The sequence below is a fragment of the Emydura macquarii genome, unplaced genomic scaffold (genome assembly GCF_026122565.2).
Source record: "Emydura macquarii macquarii isolate MOO-44397 ecotype Brisbane River unplaced genomic scaffold, CSIRO-AGI_Emac_v2 contig_2897, whole genome shotgun sequence".
NCBI classification, from domain to species: Eukaryota; Metazoa; Chordata; order Testudines; family Chelidae; genus Emydura; species Emydura macquarii.
This window is the reverse complement of record NW_027133034.1, coordinates 17,872,898-17,890,980: the sequence shown is the minus strand read 5'-3', so window position 1 is coordinate 17,890,980 and position 18,083 is coordinate 17,872,898. Positions and strand designations below refer to the sequence as shown.

Here is an 18,083-nt window from a genome sequence, read left to right as displayed (position 1 = left end):
CTCAAAATATTTTGGTTTGAAAAATAACAAAAATGTTATTTAAGTTACAAAAAGAAGAAATTATGACCTTTGTATCCATTAGCTATTGCAAAACAGAACAAGAAAAGAAAAACAAACAAACAGAAAGCAGACCATGCTACTTGGGTGACCTTTTAACTGATCCTGTTACTCCTATGTAACCATACAGTGTATTACGACACTTAGAGAAAATGGAAAAGTTAAACAGAGTTATTTCTTAAACTCAGAGGATTTTTTCTTTTGCAATATCAGATCACAATTGTTGTTCTAACTTAGGCAAAGAACTTAAGCATATGCTTAACATTAAGTGAATAGGATTTAAACACATGCTTAAACTTAAGCAGATTCTGTGCTTTGCTGAATCTGAGCCTGTCTTCTGCATATAATACCACATGGTTACATGACTTCATCTGGATTCGTTTACAGATTTATCTACCACTGAGGCATAGTAAATATATTTAAAACTATATTTCACTTATATGTAGGCAATACAGGAAATTATTTGTATTTTTAATATGTATTTTTGTAGTACATCAGAATACAAATGACAACTTTCTCTACAAGCCACAGTCATTTAAATGCTCGTACAATCTCATGAAGCCCACATAATGCAAATGAAATAAAAACCTATAAGAGTAAATTTTTAGATTGGTATGTGAAGTTGTGTATCAAAATCACATTATCCATCATGGGATTTCTATGCATTATTACCCACAAACCACTTTAAAAATTCACTATTAAATAATTGCCTTCTGAATCAAGCACGTTTTAAAAGTGAAGAGACATTGCAAATAAGTTGCATTACTATTCTTCAACTTATTCTTTGAGGAACGTAGAGTTTCATTGACCCAAATTATAATTAAAAGACAAAATTTTGCTGACTGAAGTTTTTTATATTTTCCAGTTATAATATTTGCAGTATTTTAAGTACGTACAGAAAAATACATAATCATTGAATTACTATCACAGGTATTATTGCAAATATATTGCATTTCAGACATTCAACATTATGTGCTTGATTGTAAATCTGTTAAAGCTTTTGAGATAGTGGGATGCTGGCAGATCAAGTGCCAGCTCATGTCAAGGCCCCTGGGCTTTACTGAACACTGACAAATGCATAGCTGGAATCCAGTCTGGCTCACCTGTGTGTTAGTATTGTTAAAATAGATATTTGTGTTATAAGAATGTGTTTACTGGTTAGATTTTATGAAATGCTTGTAGGATGCTGCATGTATTGGTCTCACTTATAACATCTGTAGTTCATGGTGTAAAGTTATATTGAATGTTTGCATTGTAAACCTCTGTAATTGAGCAAATTACCAAGCAGGAAAGATGCATTAATTAGTGTAAAGTGCTGGTCCTGCACACAAGAAGGCCCATTCAAACCAAGTGAGCCATTGTGAAACATCCAAGAACATATACTTTGTTGATTGCCCTCTCCCTCTACCTACCCCACACCCATGAAGAGGAGATAAATGTTTACCCTTGTTCCATCAGTTTGAACTCTTGGGGAAGGGAATAAAATGTCTCACCAGAAGGAACTATATCACTATGCTGTTTGGAATTTGGACAGGACAATATTTCTAAGCATAGGCAAGGGATCCTGAAGCTGCTTGGCTTGGCTTAGCTCTAGAGGACATAGAAAGCTAGCATATCGCATCAGTTTCTATTACCTAAAACTGTAACTCATTTGTGTGTGTATCTTTACCTGTTTTAACCTTGTAAATAACTCACTCATTTCTTTAGTAAACCTTTAGTTAGTTTAATATAGGATTGGCTACAAGCGTTGGCTTTGGTGAGAGATCTAAGGTGCACGTGACTTGGGGTGAGTGACTGGTGCTTTGGGACAGGGAGTAATCTGAATATTATTGTGATTTTTGGTGAAAGGGACCATCTATCACAAAGGCAAGCTTACCTGTGTAGCAAGATAGACCAGAGTACCCAATGAGTCTCTTTATGACTCCATGTTAAGGCTGTTGTAGTGTTTGAGGCATTCACACTTGATACTAGGTTGGTGAAATCTAAGTATTGAACACCCAGTTTGTTTGGAGTTTGTGCCCTGTTTCTTAACAGCCTGCCCTGAGGTTGGTGCACAGCTGTGAGCCACTCTAGGCAGCTTGACAGCTTTTATAACTTGTCCCTTTACAGCAGTTACCAAAGACATGTCATTGGAAGAAATGTTTGCATAGTATATTACAAAAGGGGTTGAGAGCACATAGAAAGAAAAACAGAAAAAAAAAAGATTAAGTATCATACATGAAATTACATAGCAATGCATCATGGAAAGCTTTTGTGTTAACACTTTCGGGCAAATGGCTGTGTTTTCTTGATGTCCCACTCTCTGCAGTGGGAACTGCTCTTGTGAGTCAGTGCTATCAAAAGTGTGATTTCTTTACTTTGCCAGCTATCCTGAAGTGTATGCTTTTTCAGACTGACATATCTGAGAAAAATACACTTTTCCCATCATTTAGATGCACTGGTTGATGGCCAGCATGTATTTGCTGGCTCAAGTAATAAATTGAAGATTAATTAAAAATCCACTTATTACCTTTTCTTTGTCTTGTCCAGATTGGTGTAACTGTTAACTTTGGGTCTCTGAATGTTACCAACCACCAATCAATGAGTCCATGAATAAATAAAAAGAACTGAAAGATTTTGACATCAAAGAAGGAATGTAGTATCTTAGAGTTAACAATAAAGGAAACAAGTACAAAGTCAGTATACATAAATGGATTAACAGATACTGACTTTAAGGAAATAAAAGTAAGTTAACTAAAGCTGTGAAAAATAATCCATACAGCCAGAACTTTGGTGAGGACAAAAATAGAGGGAAGGGAATGAAGAAATCTTTTAGAACAGAAATTGGAGAAAAGGAAAGCAGCATGGGGCAAGAACAGCAGGATGAAGGGAAATGGGGAAACCTACCTAAAAAGAGAGACAATTCAATGAAGATCATAAAAACTATCACAAGACAAAAGTGCAATTAAACAAATGATTGAAATCAATTCTCTTTGGACAAGTTTAAATAGGACTCGTTATGATGAAAGATGTAGTTCTCCATACATGGAGCTCCACTGATATGGTTATCCACTGCTGGCAATCTGCCTGTCTATCAGCATGAATAGCTCTGCTTAAGATTTTTCTCTTTCACAGTAAGTCCCGTTCTCTCTTCTGGACTGACATATGCACTGATCTTTAGCCCCAGTTCACTACATTCATCAGTGAGCATTGCTCTCACACTGCTGGCCATGGGCTCAGTTTGGAGGGGAAGGAGCTATTACGTCATATGAACACACTGCACTACACCACTGAAGCCATGAACACAGTTTAAGTTCAGCAAAGATGGTTAGGATGCTCACCTGAAACTTAAATTAATAGTTGCATAGATTCCAAGGCCAGAAGGGATGATTGTGATCATCTAGTCTCTTGTATAACACAGGCCATAGAACATCCCCAAAATAATTCCTAGAGCACATCTTTTAGAAAAACATCCAATCTTCATTTAAAAATGATCAGTGATGGAGAATCCACCACAATGCTTGATAAATTGTTCCAGCGATTAATTACTCCCACCATTAAAAATTTACTCTTTATCTCCAGGTGAATTTGTCTAGCCTTCAGCTTCCAGCCATTGGATTGCATTATCCCTTTCTCTGCTAGATTGAAGAGCCCATTATTAAATATTTGTTTCCCATTTAGATACTTATAAACTGTAGTCAAATCACCCCTTCACCTTCTCTTTGTTAAACTAAAGAGATAGACTCAAAGATGGCAATCAGTATAAGGCATGTTTTCTAATCCTTTAATCATTTTTGTGGCTCTTCTCTGAACTCTCTTCAATTTATCAACATCCTTCATGAATTGTGGGTATCACAGCTGGACACATTATTATAGAAGTGATCACACTAGCACCAAATAAAAAGGTGAAATAACCTTTCTACTCCTACTCAAAATTCCCCTGTTTACTCATCCCAGGATCTCATTAGCTGTTTTGACCACAGCATTGCACTAGGAGCTCACATTCAGCTGATTATCCACCATGACCATCAAATCTTTATTTAAAGTTCAGATTGTCCCAGGATATAGTCCCCCATCCTATATGTACAGCCTACACTCTTTGTTCCTAGATGTATATATTTACATTTAGCCATATTAAAACGAAACTTAGGAGATCCAGATTCAATTCTCTCCTCTGCCACAGTCATAGTTTCTCGGTACCCCGTCTGGAAAGCCGAGATGATAATGCTTCGCTATTTCACATGAGTGTTGCAAGGATAAACATATTAAACAATTGTGAAGCACTCTAATGTTATGGTAATGATGGCTGTATAAGTACCTAGATAAACAGAAATATGGCTGTCTAATAAATACATCCATATTTATTGTGAATTACATATCCAAAACAAATAAAATAATCTTGCAATCATACCACTTATCCCATCGGTTTTATTTGGAAAGATTTTAGAGTGCTCTAACACTGAATATGGAAATGTCTTTCTGATCATTATAATTGTAACCAACATTATCAAGCTTTCTAGCAGAGCATTGTTCCAAAGAAATCAATTAAATTTTCATTTTCCAAAGGTAGTGAAACATATGTCTTTTAAATTAAATCAGTCAAAGCTAAAATTGAAAAGTCATTTTTTTTGACAGGTTACTGAAGAGTTTCTATTTTACTTTATTTATCCTAAACGCTTACAATTCTAGCAACTGGTCCTGGGTAACTGAACAGAATATTGTAGCACATTTTAGTGCCACCTCGCTATGGCGTTCACAGTTATTGTTAAAGCCTTTCCAATGTTTTAGAAAAAGGTGTTTTTAGCAGCAGGAGGTAAATTCTCTGAGGCTTTCAAGAAAAAGCTGCCCAAATGACCTTTAAACAATAATGCCTCAGTGAGCGCCAGATGATTATTTTGTTTTCCATGGAAGTTTGTAATGAGATGATTATGGAAGGCTGGCTGTTTGTGTATTTATGAACTTTTTCATAGTAGACTGTATATAAGACTGAAATGTCCCTATGATACATAATCAAAAATGAATTGGAGAGAAAACAAAGAATGGGGTATGGGAAAAAAGTCTTTTAGAGAAGATTCTTGTGCTTTTAGGAATGCAATGAATGAACTTAGAGACTTGAGAATGCTTGGACTGCTTGATTTATATAGAATATTAGACACGGTACCACACATTTATGAAATTTGAGGTTTGGATTTAATTTTAAAAAACGTGGGCCAAATCCTACGGTCCTAACTTTGGAACTTGCTTCCCTCGCTGGTACATAACTGTCCAGATTTGTTAACATTCAGCATGTACTACACATCCCACTGTTGCTCCCTTCTCTGTAGGAAGATTGTATTGTGTACGATTACGGAGAAGTGGGATGGGAAGAAGAGATTAATTATTTTCTGGTATATCTGTGTTACTGATTTATTTGATTTGATTTCTTCAGAGGTAATTGATGGGTATATTAATGTATTTTAAAAGATCGTAAGGAATGCACAGAGCATTGGATACACCCTTTTAAAATTGTAAAATAGTAAAAATCCAAATAAACAAATTTAATCCCCAATCCTGCAGTGAGTTCTTTGCAGGTGGAGCTCGACTGCCTTCAATGCATCAATATTCGCTTATAACAGCCTATCCTGAACCTATACCATTAGCAATTATATATCCCAGCTGAACAAAACTGGACTAATTCGACTGAGCAATTCTGCTGACAAAATATATCTAGACAAAAGAGCTTGTGTTTTTCATTACTATAAATTAATTAATGAAATCCAACAGTCCTTACTCAGTTCAAATTCCCATTGAAGTCCAGGCCGTGTTCCTGCAAAGCGGGCCATGTGGACAGTAATTTTCTTGGGTGCATGGCTTTATTCTGCACCTCAGACTAAGACTGATTATGAATATTCACATTTTGTATTACAAGGTGACACCCAAGAAAGATATCCTTTTTAAAAAATTAAGTTAAACTTTTAGGGCTTGTCTACACAGTGGGACAATGTGCTCTACCGGGGGAAAGAGAGAATGAGTGAGGAGGATTTCTAAAGAGCACTAATGTATTGCTGACAAATTAGTCCATGTAAACCCTGTCGGTGTGCTCTGAAGATTCTGCTTTAATATAATACTGTTTCAAGCGGCAGTACATGAAAGTGCACCAGCAGGATCAACATAGGCTAATTAACAAGCAACGTATTTGTGCTTTTTAGACATCACGTCCCCATAGAGCACAGTATCCCTGCTGTGTAGACAAGCCCTTAGTTTCATAATTTAGAAGTTATTAAATTTATTTAAATGGATGGAATAAATGAATAAATAATGTATTTTCTAATTAATACAAGGGGACTTGCTCTTCCAAATATATATTTATATTATTTAGCTTTATAACTGCAATTTATAGCTAGAGTTTAAAGCCATTGGCTGTTTGACTTGACTGAGTTAATGTATTCTACCCCTAAGATTTACATTTAAATATAGAATAATAAAGCATTCCCCTATTTGTACTCTTAAGAGAATGGTCGTCTTCGCGGCATTAAAAATATATGAGGATGTCCAATGAACTTTCAATAGTTATCTTCTTTGTGGTTCACTAAGAAGCTAAAGTAATTTTAGCAATGTAGACAAGAATTAGATTTGTCAAATGTTAATATTTTATCAGTATTTTGTAGGAATTGTAATATGAATATATACTCTGATCTAGATCTGATTTACATACCACAAGTTTGGAAGACTTGTATTGAAGAACCATATAGCTTAAGGAAAAATCTTGTCTAGCTTGCATAATTTGATGTTAAAAATGATGTTCCCTGATTAATAATAAAACCCACAATAATCCTGAAAATTTGATTTTGTGTCAATCAAGAATTATTGCTTGGATATTACCAGATGATAAATGGAGTGCTTAAATCTTTCTACATTGGTTTATTATATCCACCATAAAATGTATATTATTGATAAAGTGTTTTGGTTTCTCTTCCTTTTACCCCAAATGTAAATTTATTACTTTATTATATATACTGTGTTCTAATCAATCTTTAGGAATAACTTGGTGTGATTTTGTGAATCTGATTCACGCATTTATCCAAGTTGATGTACCACTATAACCATTTCATTGCATGTTGTAACAATGAATAAGTATAAGGAGAAATTTGTTTATATAGCATTTAGGATGGCCAATATGAAATTGCTCTTTGGAAATCTTACAGACTGCGGTAACCAAGAAGTAATTATACAATATCAGCTTTATTTATGTTCTTTAAAAATATATATAAAAGACATAAGATTTAGTGGGTTTTATTTACTAGGAAACCTTGCATGGATTATTTTTCTGCTGCCACTTAATGTAAGATATAATATCATATTGAATATTGTAATTATTACTCCCTCATTTCCTTCTCAAAAGGAGGAACAGGAAGAGGAAAGAAAATGTTTTCCCTTTTAGCATGAGCAGTTAGCCAGTGTTTGCTGGGTGTTTCCTTTAGGAGGAGAAATTGATTATGTGAGTCAGATATTATTTTGGTGGAATTCTGTATATATACAAAGAATGTACACACAGTCTTGTTTCACTGAACACAGTAGGAACAAACAACAAGAGGCAGCCTCCTTGCTGACTACTTCAGCTTAATTTTCCAGCCTGCAGTCTGCCCAAAGAGATTTCTGTTTTAACTTTCTGTCAGGGCCACACTACTAGCACTTACTTGGGTTTCTTCTGCTTCCTGTTTCTGATGCACACACAGCTGCAATCCAATCAATGTACCTGTGTTTGCAATCAGTTCCCAATTGCCTCTTATTTTGTAGTTCTTACTCAGGCCCTCCATCTGGCTGGGGCTTTGGGCTATGGCTTCTATTGTTTCAGCTATTTTACTCCATAAAAGGTGCTTAATTGTGTTTCTCCGTTTATCCAGAATGAAGGATGGCTCTGTGACTCTGTCTGGATTAGGGGTGACTATTCATAATATTATTGGTATCAATATTGCAAAATTACAATAATTTTTATGAGATATGCCATGTCAGGTATTGTTGGAAAGGTTATAATTGGCTAAATAATACTGTTTATGTGCATATAACATCTTGTATGGATGTTTGGATCTTTATGGAAGTTATGGTTATGTATGATAGAGGTCCATGTCCAAACACTTGTGCTGTGTTACTGAGTACCCCAGGTAGATTAGTGTCAGCATGGGCGATGACTCATCGAGGGCCATTATCCTAACAATGAGTCTAGGGAAAGAAGCCAGGACTGCACATATGAGTCATCAGGATATGTAGAGACATACCTCTGGTCAGGGGATCTGCAAGGCCTTGCCCTGCCCATGTGCTGTGGGTTTGTGTTTGTTTGAAACAAGCCACATGGCACACCATAGACTATAAAATGCAGCTTCAACAACTCCATATTGTCTTCATTCCTGCTTCCTACCTCTGGAAGATGAACTTCTCTGCAACTGAGGCTGTGAAATAAAGGACTGAGACCCGTACACCAGAGGGACTATATAAGCCTGCAAACTCCACAATTCTACTGAAAACCTGATGTATATGGATTTTCAAATCATTGGTATGTATCTGATTGCTATGACCAATTTAGCCTCTCTCATTATTTTTCATTCCTTTTATAATAAACCTTTTGTTTTAGTTACTAAAGGATTGGCGGGTGGTATTTTAGGTAAGATCCAAACTTACATTGATCTGGTAATGTGGCTGACCCTTTAGGGTCAGGAGAACATTTTGGTAAAGGGAATAGAGTTTTAAGTAACTATCTCTTTACTGGACCTAGTGACTGATTGGAAGCCTGAGACTGAAAAATGCAATAAGGGGGCTGTGTAGTATCTTGTTTTTAGTTTCTTGATAACTGGGGGGAGGAATCAGAAGCTCCATTTGTGACTGGTTGGTGAATTTACTGCAGTGTTAGCCACCAATTTGGGAGAATCTGCTCTCGTTTTGCAGCCTACCCTGACCTTGGCATTTTCAGGTGGCTAACCTAGGCTCAGATGGGTCACAGGCTAGCATGCCAATTAGCTGAAATGAGATGTGTGATTGTCATACATTAAAGACACGCTTGCTGGCAGCTACTAACACCCTCCAACATAATAATAAAATTAAATAAGATCAGACTGGAAGATTAGTTTAATAGTGGGATGTTTATTTTCTTTTTACCTTTTTAATTAATTATTTTGGACATGAATGCATTGAAAAATAATTGATGTGCTTAGATAGTTATTATAATAAATATATATTATATGTATATTACAAATATAAAAGTTGAGACATTTGAGTCTGTTCACTAGTTGATCAGAAATACTTTTCATAAAAATGTTTTAATGGTATACCTCAGTGGTTTCATAAACATTTTATTGATTTATTGGATATTGGTCTAAAAGAAATGCCACAGCAAAGGGAGCCCATCTGAAGCTCTGGGACACCTATTATGTATTTTAACCAACTACTATCATAAAAAATACAGAATATAAATGGTCAAGACAGCAGAATTTCTTCATCCTCAGGCTACCACATGTTGAATTCAATGTATTAGAAATTGTATTAGTACTGTTAGAAACATTATGAGCTATGAATTTTTTCATAGAATTAGAGAAATCAGAGGAGGAAAAGTCCTATTACATCATCCGGCTCATTTCTTTTCCAATGCAAGATTTGTTCACTTCATTATATTTTCTGGTGTTCTGTCTAATTTAATTTTTGAAGTCTCAAGTAATGGATCTTCCACCACATCCATTGGGAAACTTTCCCAGTCCTTAATATATCTCAATGTTAGCTTTTATAATAATCAGTCTAAACTTCCCCTTTATGCATTTCCCACTATGACTTCTTATACCATACCATGTAATTCTTTTCCATCCCTGCTCAAACTTTTATAGGCTGTTGTCACATCCCACCCATTTTGTCTTATAGCCTTACATTCCCAATACATTGCTTTACCCACACTACTAGCCTCATTAATAGAAATATGTGCCAGATTTTCAAAAATGGAAGCAAATGTTTGTGCATGTGCACCCTGATTTGTATATGCATATACTTGTCACAGGCTTTTTTTGTACACAGAAATAAATGAAAGTTATGCATCAACTTACTAATACAAAAGAGTAAATTTCTCTGTGCGAAGAATAAAAAAATTTGAAAATGTTTTGTAAATAGAAGTCTTAGAGGTTTTATCATAATTTTCTTGTGTAGTATTTTTACTAGGTATACATGTTAGCGCACATATTTTTGAATGTGTAACATGATCATGCACAAAATTATGCATTTGGTTTTGCATATCTGGCTCTTTGCATATCTGACACATCCACTTCACAGCTATCTGCCACTTGAGATAATACAGTTACTTATATAGCAGTAGTAGGTTGTCATCATCTATGTGGGATAGCGTCAGAGGCAGATGAGTCTCACACTCTGCCTGTAAGTTTCACAGGTATTTGCTGACTGTAGAAGAATGATGAGACTCAGAAATCTGGGGTTCCAGTCCAGGTTCTGGAGGGAAGTGTATTCTAGTGTTCACTCTTCTGTCCTTGTCCTAGTTCATTTTTCCCCCATTGCCCTATAGCATCTCATCCCAGTATCCCATCACCAGCTTCTTGTCCCAGATCTACTCTAATGCACTGAGCTCCCTATCCAAGTCCCAGTCTTCTCCCCACCTAAGGCTCCTCATCCCAGTCTACCCACCAGTTTCCTTGCCCAGAGAGTCCCAATCTCTCCTGCTCCCAGCGTGGGAGATTCCCACACCTGAGCCATTCTTTTTAGGTAACAAATCTGAGGAACTGTCCCAGATTGAGGTGTCAGTAGAGGAGGTTTTGGAAAAAATTAATAAATTAATCGGTAATAAGTCTCCAGGACCAGATGGTATCCACCATGGGCAAGCCCGTATTAAAGGTGGGGGAAGGCTGAGCCTTCCCTATGAGCTGCCGCCTCTGAAATCATGGGGCTTTGGTGGCCCTGCCTCTTTCCCTTCTGGGAAGGCAGAATTTTTATGCTCCATGCAGGTTCCCCGGTGCCTGGTGGTATCTGCTATTCAGCTTCCCAGGTCCCTGCTTGGATTCCCTTCCAGGGAGTTACTGAGGAACCAAGGAAGCTGAGTAACAGATACAGCTTCCTCAGCCCCCCGAGAACATGCATGGAGCATATAAAGTTCAGCACGCCAGGCAGGCAGGCAGGCAGTGTGAGACTGCCCACCCAGCATTCTCTTCTCAGTTTCACACTCTCCGCCTGTGTGACTGCATCTGCTACAGAATCTGCTCTCAGCCTGCCCAATGCCTGCCCCCAATCTCAGTGTGGAGAGACTTGACTTGTCACTCGCTGCTGCAGTGCTCTGCTTTGCCGGTTCCTTCCTCCCCTCAGCCCCCTCACTGATTTTTCCTGCGTCCCTCCTCAGTGCTGCGTCTCCTTTTGTTTGCCGTTCCTCTTCTCCTCCCTGCTCCCCTCTCCCCCCATGTGCTTCCCTCCCTCACCCCAGCCACTGCTCCCAGCGTACCTGACTCCCTCCCGAGCCTCCTCACTGCTGCTGCTTGCCAGACCACTGTGTGCCTCCTCACTCCTCCCCGCCCCAGCCACTGTTCCCTGCCCCAGGAGTCAGCCAGAGACCCATGTGGCAGCTGTGGAGAGGAGGAAGGGGCAGACCCTGGGGAGGGGCCTTGCAGAGCAAGGGTGAAGTATGGGTGGGGCCTGGGGTGGAAGAGGTGGGATGGGGAGCTAGCCTTCCCCAGGGGAAGCTTCACCAACCACCCATGGTATCCACCAAGAGTTCTGTAGGAACTCAAATGTGAAATTGCAGAACTACTCACTGTAGTATGTAACCTATCATTTAAATCAGCTTCTGTACCAGATGACTGAAGGATAGCTTATGTGACACCAATTTTTAAAAAGGCTCCAGAGGTGATCCTGTCAATTACATGCCGGTAAGCCTAACTTCAGTAAATTGGTTGAAACTGTAGTAAAGAACAGAATTATCAGACACATAGATGAATACAATTTGCTGGGGAAGTGTCAACATGATTTTTGTAAGGGGAAATCATGCCTCACCAATCTACTAGAATTCTTTGAGAGGGTCAACAAGCATGTGGACAAGGATGATCCAGTGGTAATAGTGTACTTAGCTTTTCAGAAAGCCTTTGACAAGGTCTCTCACCAAAGGCTTTTAAGCAAAGTAAACAGTCATGCAATAAGAGGGAAGGTCCTCTCCTGGATCAGTAACTGGTTAAAAGATAGGAATCAAAGAGTAGGAATAAATGGTCAGTTTTCAGAATGGAGAGAGGGAAAAAGTGGTGTCCCCCAGAGGTCTGTACTGAGACCAATACTGTTCAACATATTCATAAATCATCTGGAAAAAAGGGTAAACAGTGAGTTGGCAAAATATGCACATGATACAAAACTACTCAAGATAGTTAAGTCCAAAGCAGACTGCAAAGAGTTACAAAGGGATCTCACAAAACTGTGTGACTGGGCAACAAAATGGCAGATGAAATCCAAGGTTGATAAATGCAAAGTAATGCACATTGGAAAACATAAGTCCAATTATAAAATGATGGGATCTAGATGAGCTGTTACTGCTCAAGAAAGAGATCTTAGAGTCATTGTGGATAGTCCTCTGAAAACATCCACTCAATGTGCAGCAGCTGTCAAAAAAACTAACAAGAATGTAGGGAATCATTAGGAAAGGGTTAGATAATAAGACAGAAAATATCATTTTGCCTCTTTATAAATCCATGGTACACCCACATCTTGAATTCTCTGTACAGAACTGGTTGCCCCATCTCAAAAAAGATATATTGGAATTGGAAAAGGTACGGAAAAGGGCAACTAAAATGATTAGGGGTATGGAACTGCTTCCATATTAGGAGAGATTAATAAGACTGGGACTTTTCAGTTTGGAAAAGAGACAGCCTTAGGGAGGATATGATTGAAAATGACTGGTGTGGAGAAAATAAATAAGGAAGCGTCATTTACTCCTCATAACACAAAAAACTAGGGGTCCCCAAATTAAATTAATAGGTAGCAGGTTTAAAATGAACAAAAGGAAGTATTTCTTCACACAACGCACATCAGAGAGTAAAGTCATCAGGCATTTAACTTCAGCCCACATCTGTGGAATTCCTTGCCAGAGGATGTTGTGAAGGCCAAGACTATAACGGGATTCAAAAAAAGAACTGGATAAATTCATGGAGGATAGGTCCATCAATGGCTATTAGCCAGGATAGGCAGGCACTGCTGTTTGCCAAATGCTTGAATGGCTAACAGGATGGATCACTTGATGATCACCTGTTCTATTCATTGCCTCTGAAGCACGTGCCATTGGCCACTATTAGAAGACAATGGTCTATCTAGCCCAGTAGTTTGACCCAGTATGGCAGTTCTTATGTTCCATAGATTCATCAATTCTTTGGGCCAGATTCTCTGGTCTGACATATCTGTAAGCAGTATAAAGTGGCCTTAAAGTGATTGGTGATGGTCAGTGGAGATTTTCCTCTGACTAGGAGATTTCTCCACTGGCATAGCTCTTCTACTAGGCCAGCCATAACACCCTCTCATCCCCCTGGTGTAAGGCAAGTAGGAACCATTCTGGGGGCATGACAGAACAAAGTAGTTTAATACCCAATCCTGCCCGGGTGTAATGTCCTACAGTGGCCTAAGTTAGAGCTGCTCCTGTGCATTTCTAACTTGGATCAGAGCCAGGTGGCTCCAGATTAAGAAGCTACAAGAGATTCTCTGCAGCCCCCTTTCCCCCTCCTCCCCAGTCTCTCAGATGGACTGAAGAATAGAGCCCATAATGTCTAATGATCTAAGTGATTGTCCACAGTGCAGAAACAAAGATACCTTCATTATGCAGAAGCAGTCTTTAGGAAGAAGGAAAGTACTGTGTATCATCTAATTCTGTGCACTAAGAATTATTTTGTGTCTGCATGTCTTATCTGCACAGCTAACCTGTTTGATCATGAGTAAGTGCAAAACAAAAAACAGTTATTGCAGAATTTCACCAATCTCAAAGAAATATACAGAACTGTACACACATACCCACACACCCTTCATGATTTCTGATGCTGAAAACCTGTGGAGATGCCTCTATGAGTTTGGGGAGGAAGGAGGCAGAATGGAGTGAACGTCTGTCCCCCTCTCCTGCTGTGAAGTGTGAATTTTTCTGGTGGGTGCCCAGCAATGTAGTACCTCCCACAATTTGGCATTTTTAATCTCAGTGCTTTCTCTACTTCCCATTTCAGGGAAGTTTTTTTTTCCTTATGAGAAAACATAATTAGTTCCTTCCAATCAACTCTACAAACAATGATTCTACTATATTTATACTTGAGGTATGACTGAGACTGAGTGCCTTGGCATCACAGGAGTTTAAAAAAAAAAAAAAAAAAAAGCTATGCATTGAATTACTAATAAAAGAAAGTGTACTGCTCTGCTTGACGAATAAAAGATTAGAAACCATCTTTGGTTTTACATCATTATTTTCTTCAAACAGAAACAATGTTCTGTCAGTGCTAGTTTACAGGGTCTGGTGTTGACAGCTATTGGAGATAATCTGGACTAACAGGTAGTTCTGATTTCTCAATGTTATGAAATTTTTTGTATGACTCCACTGTTTTCTCAGTAGCAGGAAATGAGATGGAGTAGCTGTGATTGATGAGGTTTGTGCTGCAGTGAGAGGGTGGCAATGGTAGAGGTGCTTTGCAGGCCATTGGGAGGAGTGCCATTGCACCTCTTGTTCTCACCCATGGAATTGCTAAACTCATAGATTTATTTGCTTTGGTCCCTCCTCCAACTGCTCTGCCTCGTTTCCTGCTGCTGAGATAATGATAGAAATATGGGCAGGTTCATAGCTTTAAAAAAAACAAACTTAGATTCATACCAAAAATTACATAAAACTGAGCAATCAGAACTACCCATTAGTCCAGCTTGTCTCTGATAGCTGTTAATATCAGACCCTTCAGAAAAAGAACGTCTCCACATCATAATGCATCTGGCTTCTTCAGGCCACATGTGCATGTGCAAGGACTGTATTGGGGCTTGGATGAGAATAAATAAGAACATGTTGGCCAGTTTCAGGCAGCGGAGAACTCTTCCTTGGCTGTGACTCTGAAGATGATGACATTGATGACATTTCCAGGGGGAAAATTTCAATGTTCATCCATAACAATCTATTTTTAATTAATAAGCACAGTCATGTTAACATGTTAAATAACGTTTTCCTTCAAAGTTTACTCTCCACATAAGGCATTCCAAATTTTAGTATCCAGCAGATTTCTGTAGCTAAAATCACAAATCCCTAAAAACAAACTCTACATGGTCTGAATATTGCCAGTATAATCTGATATACAAGTGGCTCTCTTTGTCCATTAACAGTAATGAGAGTTGTTAGTACTTAGAATGAGTCATTCCATCCCTATGTGAAGTTAGAAGATGATGCTGGAAGAGTGATTGTCACTGATTTCATTTTAGCTGTTTCATCCTAAATGTGGAATCAGAACCTGCTCTCTTTACACGAAGGTCAAGCAAGACTGCTCTGTCTGCTGCCCTCAGTAACAAGTGAATGAAGGCAGCACTGACAACTGATGACCAGAAGATATATATACAGAAGATTCCTAATGATTCTAAGACAGCAGTATACTACCCATCTTAATTAAATTGCCCCAGGTAAAAACCTGCATTTCAGTCATGTGTGTGTGTGGGTGGCTGGCGTTCTAAAATATTCATTGAAGTTAAAGCAGGTTTATTATTAGATTCTTAAGTATTTTTCTATAGTATCTTGCAAAGATAAATAAGACCAAGGATATACAGTGCAAAAAGTCTACCAATGCTTATAGGATCTCTAAATGGTTACAATAAAAAAATAAAAGTATACTGAACACAGAGCTTGTCTCTCTCTCTCTCTCTCTCTCTCTCTCCCTCTCTCTTTTTTTTTTTTTCATTAGCAGATTGTGCTGGTGTCAGATTTGTTTAAAACATATTTTTCTAGGAAAATATCTCCTATAATAAATTTTCTGACTTTTAAGAGAGCCCTGGAGCTGCTACTCTTTTGTGCTATAAATCGTTTGTTGAGATCCATAGAAAGAATAACATTTCTGACAGGTTTTATTAGCTTTGCAAAGTGGAAGAGCATAAAGAATCCCACCAATTTGAAGTATATTTAATCCCTGTGGTTATATATGTTATTTTTTTTATATTGGTGCATTGCTGTTTTCTCTATTTTCTGCCAAACAAAACACTGTAGGTTCCTAAAACCAGCCATCTCCATGCTGCCTCCCGCACCTTCTACTGTGTGTGGAATGGCCTTCCTGAGCTGATTCACCAAGTCACTAGACCTCTCCTCTTTTAAATCCATCCTGTAGCTTTTAGTGAAGACACTATCTCAGTGAGAGGTGGTAGCTATGTTGACGGAAGGAGCTCTCCAGTCATCATAGCAGGAGTTCAGTCCACACACCTGAGTGACACAGTTGTACTGATATAAGTTTGTACTATAGACCAGGGCATACGCCTTTTAGGATGCCTAGAAGAAACCAGCTGACCAAGCTGTGTAATATTTACTTTGAGAGTGAACTGTACATTTATTCAAAGGGAAGGAGTTAAATTCTGGGTTGCAGGGACTCTAGGAAGTATGGAACTGAAGCTTGAGATTGTTGTGTAGAGGCAGACAATGGGGTTTAACATAGGGGAGAGAGGCTGTAGGGAGGGTATTTTAATGGGTTAACAATAACCGTCGGTGACTAGAAAACTGTGTGCCAGTCATCCCTAACACACTACTGTAATAATCTTTGTCCAAAACATGCCTTGCAAGGTATCGTTTGAAAACTAATATCTTGCTGGTCAATAATATTGTAAAGTGTATGTAGCAGCATTATATGTAAACGTATAAATTTACCCCTAAATAAAGTTGGTGGCACATGTTCAAACTCATGTAGTCCCGATTAGGCAGAACTGGTCAAACAGGTCTTAAACATAGGAGTGCATTTACTTCATGTTGCATATAAACTATAAGCAGGATCCTTAGATAACAAGAGAGGGCAGAAAGGAGACCAAAAAAAATCTGCTTTTCAGCAAATAGAAGTGAGAAGAAACCGTGCAATCTTTTTCACTACTAAATACTATGTAGCCTCCTTTACTGTTTAAATAAACTTTGCTTTGAGGGGTAACCCTCAGGCAAAAGGAGCTCAAAGGGGGACTGGAGTGAGGGGCAAAAGTGAGGGGCAAAACACCCCAACTTACCTGTCCTTATCCATCTCTCTCTTTTCACTTAAGAAGAAAAAAGAAACAGCTGTTGGACTTCAGGAGCAGATACTGGCCTCAGAGTTTGGTCAGCAGTCTACTGAAAACATCTGGTAAGGGACTTCACCTTGAACCAAGTCTACTTTAAGTTTAGAAAGCATTTTATCTTTTATTTTTCTTGTAACGATTTCTGCCTCATTACTTGTACTCACTTAAAATCTCTCTTTGTAAGTAAATGCACTTGTTTTATTCTTCAATTAAAACTAATTCAGTGTTGTGAATTGATGGATAATTCCATTTAAGGTAGCAGACTGTTGTATGTTGATCCCTTTAAAGATGCAGTGGATCTAATGTATTTGGACTGTCCAGGACAGGACTGGATAGTGCAGAATGCATGCTTTTTGCGGGAAATCTGGGACTGGGAGTATGATGGGTTCCCCTGTAAGTAGTAACCAACGCTGATGGGAGCCAGAGTGTGGCTGGTGTTTGTTGACATGCTGCTGAGGTCAGAGCTACTGGACCAGGGCTATGGCTATACAGGCACTCAGGGTGTGATCTGCATGCTGTTTGTCTGTTTGTGAGAAGCCCAGGTTGGGAGGCAGAGCAGCAAAGCATTGTGAGGCACTCCAAGTTACAGGATAAGTGGTGACACAGCCCCTCTCTGGTCTGGATTACACCCCGGAATGTCATTCAGCTAACTTAGTGGTGTCAAAGGGCTGGATTCTGGCAGCACATCACCAGCAGAATATTCCCCTGGTGTAGGGAAACTACCTTCTGCAGCAAGTATGTCAATGCTTGACCCTGTGCCAGCTGCCTGCCCCCTCCCAGCAGGGGAGGCATATTGAAGTGAAGAGTGGGTGTGT

At 38.6% G+C, this 18,083-nt stretch overlaps 1 protein-coding gene across 1 annotated transcript in view; it reads left to right on the top strand.

Annotated features, from left to right (window-relative positions):
* The window catches only part of CHSY3 (chondroitin sulfate synthase 3), a 220,271-nt gene that overhangs the window by 150,516 nt on the left and 51,672 nt on the right, over positions 1–18,083 (top strand). The window lies entirely within an intron of this gene.